The sequence below is a fragment of the Hippoglossus hippoglossus genome, chromosome 24 (assembly GCF_009819705.1).
Source record: "Hippoglossus hippoglossus isolate fHipHip1 chromosome 24, fHipHip1.pri, whole genome shotgun sequence".
NCBI classification, from domain to species: Eukaryota; Metazoa; Chordata; class Actinopteri; order Pleuronectiformes; family Pleuronectidae; genus Hippoglossus; species Hippoglossus hippoglossus.
The window spans coordinates 19,760,055-19,783,667 of record NC_047174.1 but is presented as its reverse complement, the minus strand read 5'-3'; the positions used below and the strand labels follow the sequence as shown (position 1 = coordinate 19,783,667).

The 23,613-nt window shown below is 41.6% G+C and overlaps 1 protein-coding gene across 2 annotated transcripts in view; it reads right to left on the bottom strand.

Annotated features, from left to right (window-relative positions):
* Positions 1-13,306, bottom strand: part of LOC117758559 (heparan sulfate glucosamine 3-O-sulfotransferase 5) — a 74,163-nt gene extending 60,857 nt beyond the window's left edge. For both annotated transcript variants that reach the window (XM_034580333.1, XM_034580334.1), the window contains exon 1: positions 12,894-13,306. The gene's annotated coding sequence lies outside the window, so the exon portion shown is untranslated. The remainder of the gene's footprint in view (positions 1-12,893) is intronic.
* Positions 13,307-23,613: the final 10,307 nt, after the last annotated feature.

The window sequence follows — 23,613 nt, the reverse complement described above, 5'->3', positions numbered from 1 at the left end:
TGTTTAACTGCTTCACAATCTCCAGGCAGCATGTTACAACCACAGCTGGTCAGGCTAATAACAAGTTGTTATGGGGTAGCTAAAACAAAATGGTAAATGGTCTGTATTTATATGGCACCTTTTGAGTCTTGATGACCACTCAAAGTGCTTTACAGTACAGTTTTTGCCATTCACCCACAGATTCATACAGATCTGAATGACAAACTGATCATTACTGTGCAATTACTATCGTATAAGCAATACGAAACAAGCTTTGTGAGCAGCAGCCAGAGCTTGTTGAACCTTTTCCTCATAGAGGCTGAAGTACAACCTGGACCGAAACAAGAAAAGGATCTGGACTGAAAATGTAGGCGAGTACGACTTCTGTGTGGATCACATGATGCACGCTGATGCCCACAAAGGTTTTTTCAACACACCTATAAACTCACTGAGCAACCTCCATAGAAATAAATGAGGCAACATCTATAAGTAGTTTTGGTGCAGAACTCAACCAACACACATTCAAATATACACTCAATTTGATGCCTCCAATCTGCATGTCTTTGAACTGTGTGAGGAAACTTGACCCTTAGGGCCACCGTAGTTTGAAGTTCTCACCATGAACCACAATATTCAAGGTTCACATCTGGCCTGGGACCTTTTCCATTTCCCAGCTCTCTAAATCCTCTAAATTTGAAACTGTCTGTTTCTGTCTGTTTAATCTCTCTTCCTGATCTCTTGGGGCCTGTTCTACTAAGATCCCAAATAAAGAGTTCTAAATTGAAAGTAGTATTTAAATGTGCGTTACTGGTTTCCGCCATGGAGCATTACGGAGGGCAGAGTGACCGCAAGCGCAAAGCGAATTTTTATGCCATGGAATTGGAGGTGTTAGTGGAAGTGGAGCTACAGCAAAGAAATATTAATATAACTCAAAGAATAAAACAGGTGGGGGGCCGGTGGAAGAGATGCCTCTGACCAATATTGAGCAGCTGCAGTTCACTTTCTGTGGCACGAGCACTCAGGCGCGACACTCGGGCCATTGTAATGCAGGCTTTTGCAAAAAAAATGTAATAGGAAATAGGAAAACATAATGAATGTCAATGTAAATCTTTCTTTAGGCTTGAGGTAAGTTTTCTGTTCTGTAGTGGCTGTGAATGCTCAGTTTTGTTTGGCTGCAGCCATCTGTGCGCAACACTGTGCCGATTAGCACCTACCTTTCAAAAGTATTAAATATAGACACAGTCATAATCCCAGCAATTATTTCCAGGCTTTGTAAATCACAATGTTTGTGCTAAATTAAAGTGTTTGCATCTACTCCTCCAAATATTTTGCGCACTCGGGTAGAAACGCCCGACACTGCATATTCATTAAGGCAAACGTACTAAATGGACAGCGCGTGTTATTCTGCACGCAATCCTCAGTGCGCACCGTTAGTAGATCAGCTTGCATGTTTTTTTGCGGGTGAAATCAAGTTTGCACACGTTTTTACACACGCAAACCTTTAGTAGATCAGGCCCATAGAGTCCATTGTAACACAAGGTAATGAATCTATAATTAAGCAAATCTTAAACCATATTCAGGTTTATAGGGCAAGCATGCATCAAAAGAGAACCCACAGCAATAACAGCCTGACACTACTAACTCTAATAAAAGTGTTTGATTCTCTCTTATAGTGTGAATAATTCAGCCTGGTAATAAATGAAAGCCACTCCGGCATCATCTGAGACGTCCACATATGAGCAGCAGAGACGTCTCCATCCTGTGGTTTTATTGTCCCCCGTGGCAGTCAGTGTGAATAAATTCACTGACCTTTGACCTTTAGCTGATGAAAGTTGAGCTTATCTGCTCCATCTCATTTTTGACAATTTAAAAACAGACCACTTATAGCACTGAGAGCCTATTTATAATGTGCTGTCACATCCTGCTTTGTCACAGCACATTATGAATGAGGATAAAAAACCCTCGGTCAGAACAGAGACTGCCCCCCCCCCACCCATTCCCGATAGACTCAATGAGATCAGTATGAATTAAAAAGGCGAGTGCACACTGTTAATTTCAGTAAATATATTATCTTGCCACTCTTATAGCAGTTTTTTATCTTAGCATCAGTTTAAAGCAAACATTAATCACCTCAAGTGGCATTAACTCTTTCCACCGTGCTCAACATCTCCTCTTTGACAGCAATGCATGCAAACATTTCTTTTAATTGAGCTGTGGCTCCTGCCTGTTTCTATGCAGCTACTTGAACCTCCATCACAGGACCCGTGCATGAAAGCAAGGTAATAGAATACAGCCGCGGGTCATCACATTTAATAATATGACTCATCATTAACACAGCGATCGATCTGGCATAAGTGAAAAGAATACTTGAAAACACGGCTGGGCTGGAGACTAAGTGCTCCATCAGATAAAGGAGAGCTATAACTCAGTGGTGGGAGAGAAGGAGGCTGCAGCCGTTTTTTCTCACTCAAAAGACGGTTCAGATTACCACTCATCAGCTTCACTCCCCACAGACACAAAGCCACACACTCCAAATGCTTCCTTCCTCCAACAGGATGGGTGAGGTTGACCACTGTTTATCAGCTGACACCTGACAGGGCCTCATCTAGGATTTTAGCCACCAAAAGAAAGTCAGAGTTGTCTTTTCTTATATATTTGATCTTCACCCACCAAATTCTAATCAGTTCATCCGTGAGTCAAAGTGAAAGTTTGCACCAACTTTGAAATGATTCCCCGGAGGTGTTTCTGAGATATTGCATTCACAAGGCAAAAATGTGCTTTGTGAGGTCACAGCAACCTTGACCTTTGACGCCAAAATCTAATCCTTGAGTCCAGCTTAACATTTCACATTGTAACATTTCCCCTCTCAATATGATCAAATAGATTTTCCAAGTTTATTGTGGACATAGATGTGAAAGTGTACACAAGTGAATAAATGTGTTCATTCATCTGTAAATGTGCAGAAAAATCTATAAGAGAGTTACATCTGTAAATATGTATGTATCTGTACATGTGTATACAAAATCTTGAATACAGTTATCTGCATTGCATTTGTAATTGGCTACATTCCTTCCACTAGCAGTAGATATTTTCCTTTTGATTTAGTTCTTGAAATAAAAACACTTGTGTGATTGGGTGAATGTAAAACTGTACTGTAAATTGTGTGAGTCGTCTAGAAAACGCTATATAAATACAGAACATTTACCTTTTACCTTATTTCTTGAACTACTTCTTAAGAATACATTTTAATGAACAAGTAATCAGAAATGCGACTGAATTTAAGCAAATCACATGTATAATCACTGCCAAATCAAATACACTTAAAGTGGAGTGTACTGTAAAAAATGGACCTGTGTCAGATCATAGACCATAGGTTGTTTCTGTTGTACATACTGTATAGCCTGAGTTAAATTTAAATAAACTCCAGAGTCTACTGGAAGCATAGCACATGCATTTCCAGTGGCTCAGATCCATCTCTACATAATATTTCAGTTTAGCACTAATGTAAAACTCTCCACTAAATCAGGTCATGACTGGTCATAAAGTGTGAAATAGAAGAGAAGTAACCTGTTAACGCAGACGTTTTTTTATTTGACAGGATCCTAAAGCCACTTGTAAACGTGTGTGAGCAGATAACTTGTAAGTATATACTGTACAACTCTGGGCTTGCCTCCAGTAAATTACTACTCCTGCCTGCTAGACACTTTTGGACCTTCCTAAGATTGTCAGTTCTATCCGTTAAGAATCATTATAGCCTCAGAAACTCACACACAGGCAAGAAGCTGAGGAGAAGGTGGGTCCACGTTTGCCAACACTGCTAAGTATTTCATGCTTATTGTTACTGTCCCCAGGTGCTGAAGACTTTGAATCTTTAAAATGTTCTATGCAGTGATACTAGCCCTCAATCCACAGCCCTGCAGGGGATGCAATGTACTGCCAAAGACATTGGTGGCCATGGTAACGCCGACAGCCCCTCCCCATAAAGGCTTTAATTGATAGCAGCAGAAAATTAAGCATCAGACCCAGATCAATGGTGCTGTGTGCAGACAAACCGACAGACGGCCAGACGTTCGGCATTCGCACAACCATGTGTGCCAGTCAAAGCTTCAGATATACGGTAGCTCAGCTGGGACAAACCATGAGACAATCTAAAAAGGTTTGACCTCAAGCTCACCCATTGAAAATATAACTTTTAGTAGATTTGATTAAATTTGTATGACACATTTATGTCAGATAACGTTATTTCCAATGATCTTGTCCTTCAGATTGTAATTTCCATCAGACAAAAGTCCCATTCTGTCTTTTTTCCACCAATTCTAAATTACCCCACTTCACAGAACATTTGATGGGGCTGCCTCTCATTTAGTCAGACATCGCATTACTCTGCTGAAATGACTTGGAGTAAATCAGCTCGCTGCTGGAAATATAATTCTGAATGATTTTTGCATTTAGCACGGCAGCATTATGTCCAGGCATGTCAATAAAACCTGAATGGTAGGTCTTTTTAATGGCTGTGTTTCAGCAGGTTGCAGTGGGGCTGACACTGAGAGAGGAAGCATTCTCTGGAGAGAATGGCTTGAGAGAGGGAGCCATGGTACAACAGAAGCCAAAGCTGGAAGGGAGAACGGTCCCACAGCCTCGCAGTCTGTCTGCAGACAGCTGGGGCGGACAGACAGCAGCTTTTTGGTCAACACACAGTGCTGGGTGAAAACACTCGCACAGACAGGACAGGAGGACCGCAGGGTTTTTGTCTTAGTTTTCTTCACTCTTGACTGGGTTTGTAACAGACGTGGCAGACGTACAGGCAGAAATGAAAGAGTCAGAGCGACAATGGGGATGAAATAATTCAGAATACAGTCCAAGATTTGATGCAACACTGAGCTCAGAGTGAAGAGAAATCCAGAGGAAGAAATGAGGGCGCTGTAATATTGGTGGATTTGAGCTTATCAGAGACATTTGACAATACAAAGCTGGATTACCAACTGGCCAAAATGTTCTAAGACCTAAGGACCCCAGGGCATCTAAAGCCTAAAAGCCTGTGCACACAGGAGGGTTTTCAGCTGAATTTCTAAGTAATACGTTCAAAGTATGGAGCAGATTCGCACCCAATTTAATCAATAGGGCTGTGTACACAGGCCATATAACAGTCCTTACCACATATCGCAACCCAAAGTGTATATATATATTCTTCAAGCACATTTTCTTTTAGAACCAGACCAATAAATATGAGCCTGTCAAACATACACATATCAGTTTTGCATTTATGATTGCAGATATGCTACAATATGAACATTCATTTTACAGAATAATCAATGCAGGAAATGTTTTTATTTATGTTGAATTCAACTTCTTGCACGGCAGAGTGACAAGAGAGGGTGGGTGTCTGTCCGAGGTCTGCCTGCCTACTGAGGGCGGGAAAAAGTAGGTTTAGATGGTTCACCAGGCCACCGACCAGTGCTGCCAATGGTCAGTCCGACCGTGACAGACAAGTCAATGTGTGTGTGTGTGTGTGTGTGTGTGTGTGTGTGTGTGTGTGTGTTTGAGAACTCTTCAATGAGGCAATGGTGCAAAACACTTGAAGTTCAAGACGTTATTTGTGTTAACACAAATTTATCAACAAAAAAATGATTGAACTCCATCCGCTCTAGACTGGGGACAGAAAGATGCGTCTGGAAAATACAAATGGCCCTTCAGTTATCAATTTATTTATTTCAAAATAAAATGTACTCAACTCAATCTTTCATGCTTAAAATAAAATGTCCTGTATGCTACATTGTTTTTTTCATACTTTGTGCTTATGTGCTTATGTGAACACTTATTGAAAATGTCCCATCACATTATTGAAACTCTCAGATATCTGTCTCAGTCTTAAAACGCAGTATGTCTTATGCTCTACTCTCATCCTCTTTCTGAGTTTAACCGTGCAAACTGAACACAAGCACTCGACTGTTTACATCCTCAGCACGACTGCGCCCCCTGGGGAATAAAAGCCCTGAGCCTGGCCACATCTGCACTTTCCTCCATCCACTGAGCAGCACGGGCCCATAAACAAGGTTCACGGCGAGATGAGAGATGATGCTTTATTTCCAGACACCTCATCCACCTGGACTGTGGCTTTGCTTACTCCTCTGTTTCAAACGTATTGCTCTGTGTAGGGCTGCAGCAGCAGGGACAGGAGGTAGAGGTGAAACAGAGGAGAGAGGCTGGACAGTCAGAGGGAGAGGCCCAGCGAGAAGAAGGACGAGAAGGAGAGCGATATCCACGGTCATTATTTATGTGTTCAGAAGTCAATTACAGAGCAAACACAGCAGCAGTAATAAATATGGATCCATGCAAAGCTCCAGCGCAGCTTCAGTCAAAGGCTGTAAAATGCATTCACTGCAGAGGGAAGAGAACTGAGGGCAAAGAAAACAAAACATAAAACATGAGCAGCTCCGCATCCAGGTCATCACATGATTTGAAAGAAAAATTCATGTTTTTTTCTTTTTAGTCCCTCTTAAGATCATTTGATACAGTGTGTGTCTTCCAAGCTAATTTTTAAAAGCCCATTTTCACCCAAATCTCCACAAAACTATGTCTAAAACACAAAGCTTGCACAAAGTGAAAAGGTCTGAATAATTTCTGAAGCCAATATAAGTTATAAAGAAATATGAATTAATAAATAAATCATGGACGTGTCCTTTTAGAGCTTTCCATCAGCCGCCGACTCATGTGAGTCCAGCTGGTCACTTTGTTAGATTAATTTTTGATTCTAATTAAAGAGTTTTGATTAGCAAGTAGTGATTCACCATGTACATTTTACAACCACATGCTTGTAAAATGCATATGCTCTGTGTGTGTGTGTGTGTGTGTGTGTGTGTGTGTGTGTGTGTGTGTGTGTGTGTGTGTGTGTGTGTGTGTGTGTGTGTGTGTGTGTGTGTGTGTGTGTGTGTGTGTGTGTGTGTGTGTGTGTGTGTGTGTGTGTGTGTGTGTGTGTGTGTGTGTGTGTGTGTGTGTCCAGCTCAAAGGTTTTGTCCTCACTAATATTAGTCACATTAAAAACATTAAAAATGACGTCCTCATTGGGCGGCCTCTGGCACCGAGCTGACAACAACACAGAAGAGAAAGTCCATTGAAAGGCTTAAGGGATGAATACATGAATGAGCTTTATGTACATTGTGCTTCTTACAGCAGAGCATCTCTAAGACACATTGTAAACACACACTAGAGAACAAAATAGTCACAGTACCATGTCTCTTTCATATGAGGACAATGTGCCTCAGCTTCATTCTGTCATTTTGCAGTTTATCTCTGAGCAATTATGATCGAATGTCAAAGGCCCCAAATCCTGTTTTAAAGGTTGGTAATCCTGGAAAGGTTAGTATTAGTATGTTTGATTAGTAATTAGTCAAGTGAAAATTATCTTTGATGATCAATCCTTTAAATCAAGCTCAACAGTATTTAGCAACAGCCTCTACAATGTGAAGCTTTTTTCAGTTTTATGTTAAAGCAACTTGAATATTCTTCTGTGTTTGGCTGTTGTCCTGAACAAACAGGGGAAATCATAACGTACAATGTTCTAACATTTTACCGACTGAATTCTTCAAAAAGAAAACTCATAATCACTTATGTAAATAACACTAAACTGTGGCCTTTATTTGAACCACAGAAGAAATTCAATTGAAAGAAGTGTTTTTCAGTTAGCTGAGCTGTAGAAAGCAGAGGAGGAAAAACATCTAATTAAATGAATCCCAGGACACCAGTGTGGCTCCGCTGTGGGAGGACGCCGAAATTGCATCAAGCAAATCTAGGGAATGGAACCCATATGGTTAATGGATGTGGGTTATGGCATTGTTTTGGAAGGCTCTGCAACACGCCGTCCTTCAGCTGCTACAGCATCACAGACCTCCACAAATCATTACGGCGGGATAATAGAACCCACTTGATCAGACGCAGGAGGAAGGGGTGCCAGGGAGAGGAAGACCCGTCTGTGAATAATGATTACGGTCACCTTAGTAATATATCACCATCGGCGAGAAGATGACTTGGATAAGGGTGTCTGTCAGCACAGAGGCCTGACAAATTTCTGCACCACCTCAGATTTCAGTCCCACAGAGCCACCCTCCTCCTCCTCTTTGCATCCCCCCCCCCCCCCCCCCCCCCCCCCGCCTCCATAATTGCTTGCTAAGAAAGAAATTAATCCACGTTGAAGGCACCCAAACACGTCTTTGTAAATTGGAGATAGCAGGTTGACCCTAGTGAGTCTTAGAGTGATGACACAGCACGTCACAGGGCCTCACTTCTCACTGATGTGCCCTGCTCGCTGAAGTTACCAGGAAGCTGTAACCAAGGTCGTGTGGGTGCAGTATAGGTGGGCCTGAATACTGGATGAATTCAATTAGTGCCTCTGCAAAGGCGAACGTGAGTGAAATGCAATAACTGGCCCGGACATGAGGAAGGGGCCGGACTGATGCTCTGGAGAGGCTGCTGTAAAATCCGACTGATAGACTTACTCTCTCCTTCGCTCCTTTCTTTTCACAGTTTCACTGGAGTTGGCAGCCTCCCGGGCCGAGCTGGGCCGGACCGTCTGCCAGGCACGAGGCACGAGGCATGAGGCACTCCATTTGTTACTCCCAGAAGGTCACTGAAGAGCGTTTTCAGGCCCTTCCTCAATGTCCGCTTCCGCCCTGCCCACAGGAGTCATTAAGATGAATAGGACAATATGGCTTCCTGGCTGCTGCAGCTAGGCGTGTGTGTGTGTGTGTGCCGTCGTGACCTCTGGTAGCTCAAATTAGAGCGTCAGGAACTCATCTACTGCTATCGTCTGATGAGAGCAATACGCGAAGACTGTGATGCATGGGTGTCACACCGAGGTGATGCAGAAGTTGTCTTTGGGTTGAGGTGAAAGATGGCAGATAACTGGGAGTACATGTGATCAGTCAGTGGGAGCAGTGTAGTTACTGTTGAGGACCTTGAGGTCGTGACCTCAGTTTTCTTTTCTAGTAATTACCAGGTTTTAGCCTCAACGTAACCAAGTCAAAATAGCTAAATAACTAAAGTCAACATAACCAAATAGAATCAATAACATCCGCATGTAAACTGTTGGTATTCATGTTTAGAATATACAAATTAATAAATAAATAAATATATAGAGTCACATTTTCTAAACTTGAATCTCACATTCAAACTGACACCTATGCACAGACAAAACACTCTAAAAAGTGTAGTTGTTTCTGATTTTACTTTTTATCTTATTTGTTTATAATCCTCTTCACATCCAGATAGCCATCAATAAAAAAAGTCTTCTGGGAAAAAAAGCCTTGCACCACTGCAACATGACCAATCATTTAATTTGGTTCCGAATGGGAGTGTAGCTTCAAAAAGAGTGCTGATGGGGGGGTGGGATGCATCCGGTGGGTTTTTTGCATTTTCTAGTTTCTTTCCAGCTTTTCCAGGATTACCAACCCTACCTTTAACTAGGTCTGTGCAACATGAATATCTCATATCCTGATATAGATTGCTTCATATCCAGATGACGATAAATATTGTTACTTGTCACTCAAACCTTTTCTCATGTTAATTGTCTTCTTCCATCTGGATAATCCTTATTTCATGAATTGTGTGTTGTGTCACAGGTAAAATCGTCTGGTTTTAATGAGCTCCCAACTGTCCTTTAGTGTCTCTCATCTGCAGCATCATTTTCAAAGTAATAGTTTTCTCATATATGTTTAGACCAAGTAGCTCTTCTTGAGCTCCTTGTTTTGTCTCGGTCAGAGTCTCCTATTCTGTCACATTCACTCTCCTCCATGTCGCCTTAATGCTAATTTCCTGCCTGCATCCATGTTGCATGGGTGAACGCAAAGTGACTGTGAGAATGAAATAAAGGATCATATGAAACCACAGACATTTTTTTCTATCGATATTCTATAATGATTATGATTGTGATTATTATTATGATTATATATTATTATTGTTTGCTCTGAACACACAGGTTCTACCGACATGTCTAGAGTCATAAGTCAGTCAAATTTACACACTCACACTACTACGATAGGCTGAATTGACTCTGTGCTGTCAGAATCCCTAATGTCTATCTAATAATATTGACTTAATCAATTTAGAAATAATAGAAAAACTACATTATTTCAGCTTTAAACTGCTCTTATCTCATGAGCTAATTGAGCCGATGATAGCCGTTATGAAAAGGAACTGTTACAGCAGCCAGAGCAGCAGGACTCTCTATGACACACATATGCTAGGAGGTGAAGGTGAAGTTTCACAGAGGGGAAGTTTTAAATTTGATGCTCAGACATTGACTCATTCTGGTTTTCACCAGATTACAGGAAGTGCAGAATGAAGCTTACTGATGTTCCACAGGTGTTTTATAAATTGTTCCACACGATCAAATATTGACGACTGGAACAGGAGTACACGCCAGTATCAGCGAATACATGGAAGAGCGTGTTGCAAAGAAGAATACAAAATCATCTATTTTCTATTTTACATTGTACAAAACCAGTAAGTCGAAGAACACAACGTATGTACCTTGTTGTCTTTGCAAATATGTAGTGCGCCAAAAGATTCTCACAGACATTTCCCAGCTCTATATTCAAAAAATCAAGTGTGTCATTTGTGTCCGTGAAGACCAAATGATGTTGTTTTTACCCAGTGTGAGTTTACAGATGTGACCAATGACGCTGTGTTTGTGCGTGTGTGACGATGTTTGTCGGTGTGTGTGTGTGTGTGTGTTGGCGCGAGCGTGAGAGAAAGAGAGAGAAAAGTAACAATCAGTAGACGGTGATCAGTGCTGATATTGTGGCTACAAACAAGTTAACATATGGACACTGACAAGCTAAAAATATCTAGCAGATCAGAGACGTCAGCTGAGTCTGTGTGTGTCAGCGTGCCAGCTCCAGAGAAAAAGAGAGAGAGAGAGAAAGGTGTCAGACTTGTCAGGATGGACTGAATTCATTTATGAATATATATATTATATATGACATAAATAAGTGTAAATTCCTACGTTAAAGCTTGAGGAGGAATACCATTATATGAGGAAAATAAAAGGACAAAATTGCCCCAAAAATCGCCCCCCCCCCCAAAATAAATTATAGACAATGGACAGAGCAGTAGAAAGTGACAAGCTGAAGTTATGGAATATTTTCCCTCACAGCAAAAGGACAAATGAGTCAGGATACAGAATGTCACAGAGCAGTGATTAAATGCGCTGCTGTCTGTGGTGAACGCCCTGCAACCTTTCCACACCAGAGAAATGATAGAATTTCAGAAACTTTTCTCAGTTCAAACAATGCTTCATATGAGCATTTTCTGATCTACCAACTCCAGGACAAGTGGGCAGCAATACTCCTGCTACCAGAACAGCATGTTTGTCACAAGGTCCTTATCCACAGGTCAGGTTTGTGACCAAACAGGTCGACTGATATGGTTTTATCAGTGCCGATACTGGTAATCGATACTTGGAACAGATATACTGTACATTAAGAATAACACAAAATCCAACACAAAACTAGTGCTTCATAAGGTCTACACACATAGCTGCAGTATTTTTTCCACCCGAATTGTATCAATAAATGTCATTAAGTAACTAAAGAACGGCAACACAACTGTAAAAAAAGGTTTTAATAAAAACTGATTTTCTAACTTTCATGAAGGCTGTGGTATCACACCTTGGTACTTTAAACTTAAATCTAACAAGTGTATATTTGTATTTATCAGCCGTATGTGGTTCTCACATAGGAACAGTGTATATGCTACCTGGTATCCTTTTATCATATATAATGATGATAGTATATGACCACACTGTAACAGACGGAATCAGACATTTCAAAATTTATCGAATTTATCGACAATCCGATTTTTCATGAAATCATGACATTGCTTAATATCTACTTCAATAATCTGCAGGGTTGATAATTGGTTGATTCTTACATTGACTGGTTTATTTGTTCATTTATTTGTTGGCGAGAACAGTCTCGGATTACAAAGTGATTGTATCAGGTAAAATAAATTATACTACACAATATTATAGCACAAAGACAAACTGCTATCGATCCTTCTGCAGATACAGTGCACAACTGGAAGAGAGAAGAGACTCCAGGAATAAGCAGCACCATCATGGTGTAGGTGTTACACCGGTGCACTGTAACATGCAGCTACACCTCACAGAGCTCATTGCTCCGCTCCTTTCTCTGTGAGAGAGCTCTGGGCAGTTAACTAATTACAAAAGCCATCTTAGATAGTTAATGCAGAGTAATGGTGACAGGAAGCAGCACTGGAAATAGCACCTGTCGCCTGGGACAATCGTAAATCCCCAGAGACAGTGCACCAAAACCAACACAAGGGACAAGGGAAGAAATGCATGTTAGACACTGAGGCAGGAAACGTGTTGCACCGGACTTCTCAGCGCTCCACCTCTGGAAATACCAAGGTGGAGGATCTGAGGATGAAAGTGGCAACGTTGCACAGACACTGTGACAGGGCTGGAACCAACATCAGACAATGGATGTGGAGGGAGATTCATGACAGAGAGAAATACACAGAAAAATAGTTTAACAATGTGTAAGTTTGAGCTGTGTCACACTCTGCTGAGTGCACGTTAAGATTTATTTTTATTGTCTTCAGAAATTACATGTTTGATCAATGAGCTGCAGCAGCAAAAGAACAAACCCTGCAAGGAGGCTCACTCAAGTTTCTTGTTTAGAAGATTGTTTCCATCTTGACAATGCGAGGCTGTTGTTTCAGTATGAATATTATACACAGCAGTATGGAGAGCACTGTAAACTAACCATGGACACTGGCTGAACACTGTGTGGATGTGAAGGGATCTTTGAACTGCGTTTCATCCTGCCTCTTGTACACAAAGAGCATATTTTGGCTAATAGTAATTCTTCATTTTAAAAAAAAAAAGAGAAGTTTACCTGTGCAGCATCCTCAGCGGGACACGGCGCCTATCCCCTTGCAGTCAGAAGGAAGAGCCGGGATGCAGCGGAGGTCGGGCCGCTTCTCCACATCTCCCGCGGAGGCTTGTGCGTCCAGGTCGTGCGGGACAAGTGTCGGCGGTGTGGAAGTCAAGGGGCTCCAAGTCTGTGGTTCCTCTCGCGCAGGAGCAGCCAGGTGCGCACAAAAAGCAGCAACAACAACAACATGCAGAAAGGACTCAGTGCGCGTCCCGTCGTGCGCGCTGGTTTCAGTGCGCGGTGGAGGAAAACATAACAGGAGTTCCTCTCAAGTCCACGCGTACCGGAGCGCCGTCCTCCTGCACCCCGCGGACCAGTGTGGTGCGCTGTTGTGGACCGCGGACTGACTGGAGGAGGCTGCGCTGGGAGAACCGGGGCGGGTTCCTGGAGGGCGGGAGGAGGAGAAGGGAGGAGGAGAAGGGAGGAGGAGAAGGGAGGAGGGCGGATGCGCCAAAGATGCTCAGCTCATTGTGGAGATTGGTTAAAAGTTTCTATAAGAGCAGCCGGGAGTCATTTGGTTTCCACATTTCTAACAGGGTCACGTTTATTCGACAGTCCAGGGTTGAGCTAAAAATGATATTATTTTGAGTTTGCTACATGAACATGATTCTGTTCTGATGAAAAGAGGGTTAGAATATATTCTGACAAATGAAAAAGTTGAATATAGTAGTCTGACATGGAGGTGTAGTGGTCTATAAGCTTTAAAGGAACCCAAACACCTCATCTCCACCCATCCATTATGAAGCCATGCCGCCTCCCATGGGTAAATCATTTTCATATATTTTTTGATCCCTGAAATTTTAAATATTCTTTTCCTGACTGCTATTTTTTAAAGATGGGCTTCACAGCAGGTGAAACGTTGCAGGTCGATGTACATCGGGTGTGTTCTGCGTACTGTGACATCCTGGAATATACATCACTGCAGTGAGGTGAGAAGTTCAACCACCGCACTTGTTTTCTGTGTGGGAATAAACATTATCTTCAGAAAATGTATGTGCATTTTTACACGAGTGTGTTTGTGTGTGTGTGTGTGCTTTCTGCAGATACAGCATTTTTGTTTTCCCTTATTTTCCCCCCTCACATTTCCTGCGATGTGGAGATGATGTTATATCATGTTTCTCTTAGTCTGCAATCTCCTGATCAAACAGAAGCGTGTGTGTGTGTGTGTGTGTGTGTGTGTGTGTGTGTGTGTGTGTGTGTGTGTGTGTGTGTGTGTGTGTGTGTGTGTGTGTGTGTGTGTGTGTAAGAGACAGGAAGAGATTCAGCATTTCAGCTTACATATAACTTGAGTGTGGAATAAAAATGGATTTCATGTCATATCAACAGTATGTGAGCTTGCGCTCTGATTGCCTGTATCCTCCCAGATAAGCTGTCAGTCTGACACAGCATTTCACTTTGCTGGTAAGCAGCTCAATCTGCCTGTGCAGGGGTCCTGCTGCTTCATCCCACCCTCACGTCACTGAAGGTATCTGAGGAAGGCTGTGTGTCTTTGCACGCCTGCGTAGGACCAGATGGTCCTGCGTAAGAACTTTAAATTATTCAGCCGTCCCACAGCAGATTGAAGCTGTCATGTGTAAGACAACTTGGCCGGCCTCTTCCTGTGCCGGGGAACACCGGCAGATGAGCGAGTGCAGCTGCTGCAGAGATGCTACCAAGTTATGCAACGCCATATTGAAATTTCTCTAATGCACAATTTAGGCCTCGCTCACAATTTACTGCAGCGATGGAATGATTTCTTTTTCAGAGCAGATTCAGAGTGTGTTATGCTTTCACAGAGAGGGATGAGAATCATAAATTATTCACCTGATCCAGCTTTTATGTGTGAATGCTAAGCTTACAGCAGCGCTGGCACATCCAGAAACAAGCAGTTAAGCTTTTTAATAGATACACAGCGTCCGTCTGTGCCGTTCTCAAATGCATCACATTAACTAAGAGTGTGTCAGACACAATTATGGAAATGACTGAAGTTGGACAAGAACCGGTGGAAAGCCATAAAACAAAACATTGTCATAAATTTTCTGAAAGACATCATGTGGATCCTTAGATGTTTAATGTGCTTCAATTACCCACACTGGCCATTAGTGATATTAGAGTGAAGCTTTACTGATGGCAGGGGTCATGATTAGAACCATAATTTAGCAGGATAACTCCCGTCACTTTAACACAGCCATTGACACTATAAATACACGCCATTACCAAATACTGCTGTATAATATATCTCCACATTAGGGATGATGTATGTTCCACATTTCAATTTCTCCTCATATCTCCCTCATTTGCTTCCAACTTACACCAGCTGTGCAAGGCTGAGATGTTGTCAAGGTTGAGATGATCTGAACTGAGCGTCACGGATGTGGTGTCGTCTGTATTTTTGTTTGCCGTCACAGTGTGGGTTGGTTGGGTGCTGGAGGAGCTAATCCTTTCAAAACAAGATGAAGAAATCCACTTCACATGGAGCGTGCTGTGTGTATACCTGAGTGTGTGTGCTGTAATCATCCTGAGAGTGGCCCATTAATCCAGTTGGGGGTTGGTGCTTTGATCTGTGGTTGAGTGGCGATACAGCGAAGCTGTCGATCTCACCTCCTCCGCTAAGAAATGCTCAAAATTAGGAAGGAGGCTTCTTATGTGAAATGGGTTAATATCACCTCTTCAGTCGAGAGGCCCGTCCCACTCGTACACAGCTTAGACACGAGGCTCATTTTGAGCAAGAGGTCCAATTTCACATGAGGGCCTCTTTTCAAGAGGAAAACAAGGTGGTTATGTTCTCCACAAAACTACCTCTGTGAAGAGCATGTAACCAATCTGAGATCCTTACTGGGTAATTGCACTTGGTCTTGACTGCAAGTGTCAGCTAATTGCATTCGACTAATTTATATGTGCACATCCACAGTGCATGTCGATTCCAAACAGCAGGCTCTGTTTACACAATCTAAGCTTGTGGTGCAGATAGGAAACATCCAAATCCACTTTCATTAACTCGAGAAAAAAGTTTGCTGCACCAGGCTCATGGCTCAGTAGAATTGTACTTAGTTTCTTAATCAATCATGAGAAGACCATCTGTGTGTGTGATAGCAGAGTGTCGTGTAATGTGTATAAATAAATATGACTCACTTGATAATGAGCCTTTAAATAACAGTGAAATACTGGAACACTAACTTCAGACCAGGTTGTTGTTGGTCAAGAGCACAATCCCATTCTGCTGCCTCAAGATAGCAATGCACCAACAATGAGGCTTTCCAAGTGCATTTGCTATTTAAACACATGCCACATGCTTGGTGCTGCTCTGTGCCAGGTATAAGACAGAGCCCGTTTGGTCTGAAACCTGCTGTATGATAGTCGAATGTGAAATTTAAAGAATCAAGGAAGGCAACGTTCCACATTTTCTGATAGAAACTGGATTAGTTGATTAATGCTGTTCTCCTCATGTCTGCATGAGTTTTCTCCCAAAGGCTCTCAATTGACTGTAGGTATGATTGTGAGAGTGAATGGTTTCTGGTCTCTGTATGTGGGGGCGGCGATACGCTGGCGACCTGTCCACACAGCGTACCCCACCTCTTGCCCAATGTCAACTGGGATTAGCTCCAGCTTCCCCCAACGACCCTCAAAGAACAAGCGTTATAGATAATGGATGGATGCATGATTAGTTATTATGATAATACATCAACAACTGAATTTTTTTAAACGTTATTTTAGCCCCTTTGATCTAGACATTATTTGGACCTGGTAACATTTACACCTATATAATTATAGGTCCCTATTTGAGCCCAAAAGTCACAAACATGTTGATACTGAGATGTCTTCAGCCAAAGTATCCGGTCTTTCAGTTCAACATCCACTCATTGTGAACCCAACATTGTAACATTTTTGGTTATTTTCTGGGTACTGACAACCCTTGATTAAGTTTGATTTAAAACCATTACGTTGGCTTATTACAGAAAGAACCTGCAGTGACTTGAAAAACAAGATTTAAAATTGTTATAATAATTGTATTTATTATTTGATTATGTAAGAAGCACAGTTTTTACAAAAAAAATCAGTTTTTCTCTTGGAATTGATTAAACAAAAAAATTCATGGCCTTTAAAAATGGGCCCCACCTCTGTCTTGACCCACCACTCCCGCTCATAGATCTCTCTCTGCTCCCTCTCTTCTCTCTCCGACGAGCAACACATTTCTGTACACTGTGCACACTACACAATGGTAAATGGTTTGTATTTATATGGCACTTTTCTAGTCACTTGTTCACAAACACTTTCATTCAGTGCATCTATGTGAAGCACTTTCTCAATGAGACCTGTCAGGTAAATTTGGGGTTCAGTATCTTGCCCAAGGACACTTATTTATGCCGAACGGGGTAGACTGCCGACATTCTGGTTAGAGGACAACCCGCTTGATCCCCTGAGCCACAGCGGCCCCCAAAATATATGTAATATACGAGTAATTCAGGCGGACATGTTGGAACCTGGAGACCAACTCCAAAGATTATGAAGAGTGAATTCTACAGTGTTGCCTACGAGTCGCAACATAATGCCCCCAGCTAAGTACAATGTAGACCAAGTCACTTTTATTTATATAGCAAATCGCAATATATGGCACTTTACATTGTACCTTACAATATTCTGGGTTGTGTTTAAGGTACCTGACAAGATTCTAAAATAATAAATACTTCTGTAATGTGTGACTTTCGGGCCATGTAGGCCACTGTTAAGCAACATTTACACAGTCCTGCTTTAAAGGTACAATCCCCTAAATTTGTAAGGGTATCAAATAGTTCCCACAAGTTTCAAAAAGTCCCCCCAAACACAACTCAAAACTTAAATCTGGGATATGAGGAGAGAACTATAGTTAGTTCAAGGCTTTTTCTCCATCCTTTTTAAAGTCAGTTCAGCAAAGACACATATTGACTTCCACATACATGACAGGCTGTATGTGTCAAACTCGGGGAGGAGCGGGTGCGCTGGGCTCCTGCGGACACAGAGAAAGGCGAAGCTGTAAATATTCATGGCGTGGCTGACAGCATGCAGTGCCTCTCCACTGGCTCCTGTCACTCCATTGATCTCTCATACATGACTTTCACGTCCAATGGCCGCTCTGCCTCACCTCAATCATGTGGGAAGACGTGCCCTTTCTCCCACCTGCTTGATGTCCGTTCCTCCAGGAGACGGGAGCATGCTGATCACCCTCTTCATCCCGGGCTACATCCTACTTGTCATTATGGTATGCACATAGTCGAATTTAAAACAGCTCGCAAAAGATGCCTCCACTGCAAACCCAAACACTTTTGAGCCTCTGCTCTTTAGGAGTTACTTTGCACTCAAGTGTCATAATGTGAGTTTTCAAAGCCCTTGGTTTCTTAAAATCTGCCTTTAACCACCCTCTTCTGTTTGAGCTTTCCCAGAATGCCCTTTAACAAAACCCATGAGACATCTTGATGAATATGAGGACAAAGGACATTTTCCCTAATCTTAGCAACACCATTTAAAATGCTACATGATTGTGGCTGTAATGCATCATGGTCTATTGAAATCTATGTGGAACCATGAGCAGAACATGTGAAAGCATTCTGAACACAATACACATTAGCTCTTTCAACGGTTATGATTTTCTGTATGTTTGTAATTGCTTAGAAACTCTCCAGTAAACCTGCTTTCAAATGGAGGCCAAACAATGGACAAGTAAAATGTTACATACATGTATGTCTTCATACACAGGAGACAAGATATTGTTTAAGTTTAGAAGTTTAGTGCTGACAAATTCTGTGGGCACTTGCATGTTCAGTATATGGGATTGGTCCAATCATATGCATTTCTCAGATGTGTTAGTATTGTTTCTGACACTAACTGAAATGCTAATATAAACAGATATAGTTTTTGTTTTTAAATTAAATCTCATTATTGTACTTTTACGGCACATGCAGAATTTGTATATGGACAGTGGTGTTTTGTGCCTCTGTAGAATTGAATGCTATATTTGCAAAAGTCATTTAAGCACTTGAATAGCTGGGACAACATATTGTTGATTTGAAGTAAAGTCAGAGACGGAACTTGAAGAGAAACTATGTTGTGATGGTCCCGCTGCAACTTTTTGCGTGATCACGATAGTGACAGTAGACTCATCCAAAATGTCTTGCCTATGTTGTTGGTCCAGGATAGTTCACGTCAACTCACCAAAACCAGACTGCATCCAACTATTGTCCAACTCCAGTGAGGACGTTCCTGAAAGTGTGTCAGCTGACACGGGTTGACCTGTTTAGATGGATCCCCAACATGGGTTTAACCTGCACCAGTGTGTCAGTCTGAATGGTGTTAAAATGACTTGCCTTGTTATTTGGATAAAAAAAAGTGTGTCATTTGTAAATCACATAAGTCAAGAAAAGGAGAAGTTACTGCGTTAGCTTTGATTTTATAAAACGGGCCATCTACGCCTGCCACCTTGAGGGAGAGCGATTATAGATTCAATATATTTGATGCTTTGGAAAACTTTCATGCCTTTGAATTATATTGAGATAGAGAGAGAGAATTGAAGTGCAGCATAAAGTCTGAATTACAGGTTACAATTTAGAAAAATATTGTCGCAATGTTTTATTAATAATAATGATAATAATAATAATAACCTTTCACGGAGTATTGGTGAGCCATTTGATAAAGCACGTCAACCCAGACCTTTGGGTTATTCTATTATGTCACTGTCTCTGACTTCCTCATGCTTTCCGTGGAGATGGACGAATGCTGGTGCTGTGTGCTAATTTCTCCTGAGCCTGCACTGATACACAGTTAGCGTGATTTCATCATGTATCTGCACCTTGGTGCTAAACAGCCCCGCTCTCCCCTGCCCCTGAACGCAAGAGCCCCCACTTGTTCCCCTTGATAGTGCCTATAATAGATGCTGGTGTGGGCAAAATAAAAACCACGCAGCTGTTCCGTGGCGCAACTGCAGCCAGTGTGTCCTGAGCATTAAGGGGATCGACAATGACCAGTGGCTTGTTGTGATCGCCCTGTTGGTTACATCTGCAGAAAACCAATGTGCAACAGTTTCAGCAGCTAAATGGAATTCAGCCATCATTCATTTCATTATTCCCACCTGAGCTCTTCCCACTGTCACAATGAGTTTGCTGCCCCCTTTGAGCTATTTTTTTTTATCAATGTATCTGTAGTTTATAATTTAATTGGTTACTATGGTGAGTTTGATGTTATCATGCCTGATACCATTTTTCCAAAGCTATGAAAACAAAACCCAAGTTGTAATGAACTGTTGTTTTCATTTAAATTCCACAATAGCTTTGTTGGTCATCTGGGACTGTTCCCCACACTGAACCCTGATCCTGCCTTTATTTAAAACTCAATACCATCTGATAGCACATGTACTATGAGGCTAACCTGAGGCGTCGACGTCACCTTATTGCTTCTGTTATCTGTTCGATCTTGTGCTGTAAATAGAGACAAGCTGTGCTCCTCCTGAGGGGAAAAAACAGATTAACATGGAGTCTTGAATCTCATCAGGTCGTCAGTGCTTCGAGTCTCTTTCTACAGACCCTTGATGTTCCACTCTTTGTAGCTGAGGCAGAGCAGATCCACAGTGACTGATATGAGTCAAGTCTGCATAGAGTTCTTGCAGATTTAAGCTTCAACAAGACACAACTTAGACTCTAATATCTGTACTGCCTGTAATTAAGTTCCAGAGCTTATGATCATTGATTTCCTGTGCACAGTGCTTCGTTTCTCAGGTAATAATTACCCATCCACACTGAAAGGGCCCAGGCCCACCTAATTACTTTCATAAGACCTTTGTACACTTTCTTTCAACGTGTATCAAGAAGAAAAATCAATACATTGAAAGAAAAGAACCTGTATTTACTGTTGCTCGGTAGATATATTAAAGATAAGGATAGCTGATCTCATTTGCATGCAGTAACTAGTAGCAGAGCCTCAGAAACGTTGTCTTCCCCTGAGCTCTTGTTTTAGTCGTGCTTCATGAATCCTGGCTGATGTACAGGTGGATCTCAGAGATGAGGGCCCTGGCAGAAAGGGGTTAATAGCCTGTTTGCTGAGAGGATGAAGAAATCTGTCATTATCCTCAGTGAGCCATTCCCCTCACGTTGCATGGGACTTGACTGTTAATTGTCCAGAGCATTCGTCCAAACAGAAACACTGGGAGAACCACAGATGGGGCTGCAAATCGACCCCCAATCATAAGTCTTAAAAGGACTCTTGTCTTTATGAAACATATATAAAGCATTTTCCACTAGGTGTTGTTATTTTAGAGGTGATGATAACAGCAATAGGCTAATTCCTTCATTCATCTGCACTATCCAGTTGTAGCTCTACATTATTTGTCAGATTGTTATACAGACATTCCAGTTTTCATGACTGAATGTTGATCAGTTTTGATGCTCCGTGCCGGAGACAGCCACTAGCTGGAGGCATACTGTTTTCAGGTAGTCCGTCTGTCCCATTCTTGTGAACGCGATATCTCAAGAACGCCTTGAGGGAATTTCTTCAAATTCGCTACAAAAATTTACTTGGACTCAAGGATGACATTGTTGTTACTTTTCAAAACACGTTTTTTGCATTGTGAATGCATTATTTCCAGAATGCCTAGAGGGAATTCTTTCATACTTGGACGCAAGGATTTACTTGGACGTAAGGATTAACTGATTCAATTTTGGTAGCAAAAGGTAATGTACATTCAAGGTAAAGTATATTTATGTTTTTGTTGATGTGATATCCTAAGATCAGCTTGAGAAAATTTTCTTTAAATGTCGTACAAACATTCACTTGGACTCAAAGATGAACTGATTAGATATCGGGGGTCGAAGGTCAACCTCACATTGTTGTGAATGAGATAAATCAGGAATGCCCCAGGGAATTTCATTACATCTGGAACAAACATTCACTTGGACTCGTGGATGACCTGATTAGAATTTGGTAATCCAAGGTCAAAGGTGACCTCTAAAAACACATGTTTTTTTTGTTGTTGTTGTTTGCAACAGGCCTTGTCACCCACTGTGGTACACTGAGCATGTCCAGCTGCTCTGAGCTAATTAGGTGTTTGTTCTCTTCATTAAGGCTGAATGGAGAAACAGATGATAAGGACACCTAACTATCTGGGAACTAATGTATGGAAGCATTTTGGATTTGCCTTTCATTGATACCATAGAATTACTGCTTCAAAATGTAACTGCCTGTGGTAAAATGATCACAAGAAAAAATCGGAGTCAGCTGCCCTTCATGAAAGAGCAGAAATGCATCCATTTTACAACATATTAGTTTAAGATTAGGTCGGAGTACATCTACAGAGCCAGTTCACATCCAATAAATGCCATTGTACATTGCCCATATTGCAGTAGAATTCTTCTAATGCAGATTGTTTAGTTAAGGATTTGCACCTTCCTCCTCCTGGACTCCAAGAAAGGTTACATCAGGATATGAAGTAAAATTACTTTCTTAAGGAGGACGACAAGGATCGAAGTTTTAGACAACCAAGTATGAAACTGGTTTATGTAACTAAAAAAGCTAAAATCTGTCAAGCATTGTTTTTATATTCGAGAGAATCAATACAGATGATATATAATACATGCTTATGTGTACATAATACACAAGTAGTTCAGTAGTCAGAGTCACACACAGCACACAGACGAAAGCAAAGGTCAACAAAGTCAGCAGGGCACAGAGCTGAGTGCAAAGAAACTTAATGGGGTAGGGCAGCTCCATCGGGGAAAAGAAAGATGGCTGTGCAGCAAATCCATGAGCAGGAGGACACGGTCAGAGGCACCAAGGCTGTCTGGTGAAACCAGCTCACAAGACGAAGAAGGGAGGTGTAGAGAGGAAGAAACTTGGCTTGAGAGAATTCGGGTGTTGTATGGTGCGTTCACACCAAACCCAAAGCAAATGTTTGGTGCAATGAGATTATATACAAAGTCAATGCAAAGATGTGAATAGACACACATTTCGCATCACTCGCACCAAGCGACACAAACTGAATGAACGCTATTGATGAAAAATTTGCATCATTTGAACTCAAGCAAAACTAAATTTTGGGATGTGATGTTGAGAAAGCCAATCAGCATTAAGAATGACACCCACAAAAAGTGTATTTACCTAAAAGTCAGCTTCAGGTACCAATGGAAACTGCAGTAATCTAGAAGCAGCTCCTGGAGAAGACGGTGACATTCTCTTGGTTGTGTGCGTGTCCAGATGATCTAGGGTTGGGCCATAGGCTAAAATATTCCAATCGGTCACCGTCAGGCCAACAACTTTTGGGTGACGATAAATTCGGGCAGGTTTGTGTTAATGATGGTGTGTGTGTATCGCACAGGTGCGCCGCACATTCCATGCATGTCAGGGAATGCATGGAAGAGCTTGTTGCAAAGAAGAATACAAAATTGCCTATTTGGGATTATTTTGTCTTAAAATCCAGCAAATTGAAAGACCTAAGTGAAATAATTGTTCGTCTTTGCAAAAGTGTAGTGCGGCAAAAGATATAGAAGAACAAAAGTCAGTGAGCAGAGGATGGACTAAATGAATGAATGTATATATATAATATAATGTATAATAAGTGTCAGTTCCTATGTTTATCATTTACACAGTTGAATTCATTTTCAGGGAGACTGACCATGACAAATTAACAATGGATGATATTCATCCAATAGGCTTTCTGTTGTTTCCACAACAGGTACAACAGAGC